This window comes from Panthera uncia, chromosome D4 (assembly GCF_023721935.1).
Source record: "Panthera uncia isolate 11264 chromosome D4, Puncia_PCG_1.0, whole genome shotgun sequence".
Taxonomy (NCBI): domain Eukaryota; kingdom Metazoa; phylum Chordata; class Mammalia; order Carnivora; family Felidae; genus Panthera; species Panthera uncia.
The window spans coordinates 20669042-20674087 of NC_064807.1; the positions used below are offsets into that span (position 1 = coordinate 20669042).

The 5046-nt window shown below is 41.7% G+C and overlaps 1 non-coding gene across 1 annotated transcript; it reads right to left on the bottom strand.

The window, feature by feature from the left end:
• Positions 1–201: 201 nt before the first annotated feature.
• LOC125928302 (U6 spliceosomal RNA) lies at positions 202–307 on the bottom strand. The gene has a single exon (XR_007459622.1). It is a non-coding gene; the product is annotated as a U6 spliceosomal RNA (small nuclear RNA).
• Positions 308–5046: the final 4739 nt, after the last annotated feature.

The window sequence follows — 5046 nt, forward strand, 5'->3', positions numbered from 1 at the left end:
TTTTTATGAATATAATTTATTGTCAAATTGGCTTACATACAACACCCAGTGCTCATCCCAACAGGTGCCCTCCTCAATGCCCATCACCCATTTTCCCCTCTCCCCCCCTCACCCCCCATCCACTCTTAGTTTGTTCTCTGTATTTAATAGTCTCTTGTGGTTTGCCTCCCTCCCTCTCTGTTTGTATCTATTTTTTTTTTCAAAAATATGGAACGCTTCACGAATTTATGTGTCATCCTTGTGCAGGGGCCATGCTAATCTTCTCTGTATCATTCCAATTTAGTGTATGAGCTACCGAAGCGAGCACTGGACAAGGGTTCTTAAGCTTAATATACAAAAAAATCGCCTGAGGAGCTAATTCTGAAACTCTTCTTGAGAGTGAGGAAGGAGATGTGACAAAATATCCGTGCCTTTCACCCAGGCCTGTGGCCAGGACACCCAGTTCTACCTTCTACTGTTATGTCACTATGTCCCAACACGGCAGGTGCCTATCAGTCTGGCTCGCTCTCAGCTCAGATGCCCACATGCCATGGAGACTGAAGGGGATCAGAGGTGTCAACCCAGATCACCCTCTCTCTAGCCACATGGTGTGCTTTCTTAATTAAGCCGAGTGGCTGTATGTTGGTGTGGGGTTCTCTGCACAGTCACCTCCTTCTTGACTCCCAAGTGGAGAAAAAGAGGCAAGAGTCCCTTCTCTTCAAGGTTTCTTTCCTTATATAGGGCAATCGCCCTCGCTGAGTAAAAGTCTGGGAGGGGGACATCAAGAGACACAGGACCGAACACTTGAACCTGGTTTCTTTCTTCCTCTTTTGCTCCCTATAAATCCTGAAGCTGGAAATAGGGAAGTTTTTGTTTTTCTTTGCCTACATTTTGATCTCCTTCTACAATTGAGGAAGAGATTCTCCACCATTGCGTTCCCGGGTGGAAGTGGAATTTTCTCAACAGTAACAAGAACTCAACAGGCTTGGGTCTTCCCGGATTGGTTGTTGATATACCAAAGGAGGAAATAAAAGCGTTTGGGAAATCCTTTCTTTCTAAAAAATGCATGACTCTTAAGCGTATTGACTTTCTGCTAAATCCTATTTCGGATGTCAGATGCTGAATATTACATCAGTATTTATTTTCATTTTTCTCTCTCTAACACATCTCTCCAAGCAGATGGGTTCTCTAAGACATGGACGTGGAGTTGCAAAACAAATAAAGCACATAAATAATTTAAAAATTGTCTCTAATATATACTGCTATATTATAAATGATAATAAAAGATAGGTATCAGAAAATATAAAGAAAAAAAAAGAAAATGGCCTTGAAGGAGGGGAAGAAAAGTAAAAAATAAACTCTGAGCCCTCAAAACTGGTTTCTTCAGCCTTGGTTGCAATGCCAAGGGGCAATCCTAAAAGCATATATACACTGAGAAAGAATATCTATGCCTTATTTTAGTGCCCTAATTTGAATCGTACACCTATTGGTAGACATAAACTTTGAAAATTAGATGTAGATTACACTATGAGTTGGTTGTCTCTGACCTGGTAAGAGACTCCAGGGTTGAGTTCAAGTATTTCTAGGAGTCTTAGGATGCTGGCAAGTAATCCCATTTCTTTGCTTCAATTTTTCTTCACGTTTACAAAGTTTGGTAAATCACTCTCTTATCTTTCTTGCTGACCTTAAAGGAATGCAGTGGAGGGAAAAAAAAATGAAGACTAGAGATCCCTTTAGAAAAAGATTGAGATATTTGATTAATTGCATCATTTATTGTCACACATCAGGCAGTCTTCTCATTCTATATCGTAGTAAAGGAACACTTGCAAACTGGTGGGAGGTTAAAGACTTTGAAAAGAAGCAAGTCTCCCTTTTCCAGTTTTTCCCCTTCTAGTTTTGATGGGGGTTGAGATAAAAGGAGGTCTTAGGAACGCACAGTCATTGGATGGGTGGACGGAGCAGGAGGAAACCGCTGGCATGTGACATTAGGTGGCAGGTGATTCCAAATGGTAGCCAACCCTCAGCAAGGAAAAGCAGGACACTCTACAGCTAAAGAGTAACAGGAAAGATTTCAGAGCAGGGTGATTTCCATTGGGAGGGTTTATTATTTAGCCTTGTTCGTCCAGCCCATGTGGCTACAAAATCCTTGAAGATACTGGAAACTCTACAATTGGTTTCAAGATGGGCCCTCTCATTGCTCTGCTCTTCCAAATAGAATCCTTGTTTTGATCCAAGGTGGTTACCAGCTTTAAATGGCATCTTCACCATGACCGTGAGGTGTGGTTTTTGTTCCTTTTGCAGTCTGCACGCTGATGTCTACATCAGCTTTACCCTGGTCTCCATTTTCTCTCTCCAAAATCCCTGCCTTGTCCTCTTCAGATCCAAACCTTTTCTCCCCCAAGTGTTTTTGTAGCCATAAGGACATGCCATCCTCCCTCCCCCACTTTTTTTTTTTTTTTTTTTTGGTTAAAAAATACTGTAACAAAGCGAGGCCATGGATGTACTCTGGTGTCATGGTTTGTAAACGAGAATTTTTTTTAAAACGATGCCTTTCCTGATGAATCCATTATTGTAGTCTTGGTTTAAAAGAAAAAAAATTGATGACAGGGTGGAGTCTCCTTTTCTCCCAAGCACCTCCGATCCCAGTGTACAAATAATGTTTATATTCCAGTTCACAGGGGAAAAAAAAAGAACGTGAAAATATTTCATTGAAAGCTGACAGCTTTAACGAACTTTAAAGGTTAACCCTGGTGCTAGTTAACATATCTATTCATGTCTCCATCAGTCTATTGAATTACTCAGCTGAACACGCACACAAAAGCAAAACTTAAAAAAAAAATACCCAGAAAGCCAACATTAATAATTCATAAATACTGGAGGCTGGTGACTGACAATTTTCCCCCTACTGTGTTGAAGTCTGTTAAGAACTGAATCCTGATAGCTCCTAAGTTACTTTAGAAACTCAGTGAGCAACCCTGTCCAAGAATGTTAATGTTTCTGTAAGTGGTTAGCTACCGAAACAGTGGATTTTTATCCCCTCAAGCACTTGTTCATGTCCCTTTGGATTAGTATAAGGTACAGCTTTTCATGAGATGTTTAACTGACAGTTTTTATATTTGAATTTCTCAAGCATCTGCAGACCATAAAGAACTCCAAATTCAGCCATAATCCTCTGTTACAAAGGAAATCGGCATTTTTGAACAGATTCCAGATACCAATTATAGCATTAATGAGGATATACAATCGCGTTGTCTGCTTCGGCAGGGTTAGAAGCAATGTTGTTCCTGACAGAGCTGGCCTGACTCAGAATTCACCGCTCTCCTTCCGCCACGTGCATAAAAACGTGCTTTCCAAACCTTCCCATTAAGGAGAGGAGCTATCAGGATGACTGGGTGGCTCCGGTGGTTAAGAGTCCTACTCTTGATTCCAGCTCAGGTCATGATCTCGTGGCTCGTGAGTTTGAGCCCTGCCTTGGGCTTTGAGCTGACAGCGCAAATCCTGTTTAGAATTCTCTCTCTCTCTCTCTCTCTCTGTCTCTGCTGCTCCCTTGCTCATGCATACATGCTCGCTCTCTCTCTCTCTCTCAAGAGTAAATAAACTAATTAAAAAAAATAAAAACAATAGGAGCTATTAACATCTTTAGGGTTTAACCATTTTCCTGGGGACACAAGGGACAAATACTATCACTGTCTGTTGCCTGACAACGAGTTGATTTCAAGCTCTCGTATCAGAATAAATATTCAGGCTTGATGTTATTAGAAAGATTTAGCAAAGAGTTCCCATGGAGGACTGAGATGGGGGCTCTGCATGTTCTCCTGCTGGTGCCAGCTGGCTTTCTCACCTGGCTTTGCTTCAAAAGGGCTCCAAGGCTGTTATTTCTACCACTCGTGGCTGATATTTCTACCACTCGGCAATGATTAAACTCTCTTTTATGTTTTCCATTCAGAGTTTTTAATTGTCTGCCACGCCTGCCCTTTAGGAAGGCAAGGGGAGGCGAAGGGGTCTTCTCAGACCTGGGGATGGTTGGCATGAGGTTTGCTATGAGTCCTCACAAGGCAGCTTCTAAATAGGAAACTATGGTGGGAGCCCAATGTTAAAACTCTTCCTTGGCTTCCTAAACTTCAGGGTTAAAAATCGTTTTGTATGAGGGGTAGTTGGAGAAATAACCCAATATCTGCCTTGATTGGTAACAAGCTTGTTTCTGTTTCTTACACTGTAGTCATGGCAACAACCAGAAACTGTTACATTAACTGAAGTCCTTCCTCCTTAAAATCTTAGTCTGGTGAACAGCCACTAAAGGACATGAGTTTCAAGATTTGTCTGTTGCGCAGTAGAAACTCATAAATAACTGATTCACTCAAGGCATTGGCTTCTGTATTAAGCAATAAATAAGGCCCCAAATATATACTGAGCGCTTTCCTCTATGGAGGCCTTCGCCAGGTATGATGACTATGTTAGTCGTTTGTCATGGAGGAAGTTTGAAATCCTGCACTGCTGATTAATGACCATGTGAGTGTGGACAAGCGTCGAAGCCTCCTGAGCTTCTGTTTTCTTGCCTGAAAATTGAGGATAATAGTATTTATCTGATAGGGTTGCAGAGCAGTTTTATTTTATTTTATTTTTTTTTAATTTTTTTTTCAACGTTTTTTATTTATTTTTGGGACAGAGAGAGACAGAGCATGAACGGGGGAGGGGCAGAGAGAGAGGGAGACACAGAATTGGAAACAGGCTCCAGGCTCCGAGCCATCAGCCCAGAGCCTGACGCGGGGCTCGAACCCACGGACCGCGAGATCGTGACCTGGCTGAAGTCGGACGCTTAACCGACTGCGCCACCCAGGCGCCCCGAGCAGTTTTAAATAAGATAATGTAGAGGAAACATCTAGCAGAATTAACAGTAAGTTCTGTTTTCCTTTCCTTAGAGAATTGGTACAGTCTTTTCAAAGGTAGTGTGTGTGTGTGTGTGAGTGTGTGTGTGTGTGTGTGTGTGTATTACTTTACTGTAATCTTGTGAAGGAGAAAAATCAGACTTTGATTACTTTGATTACTTTTCTATTTGGCAGATGAAAA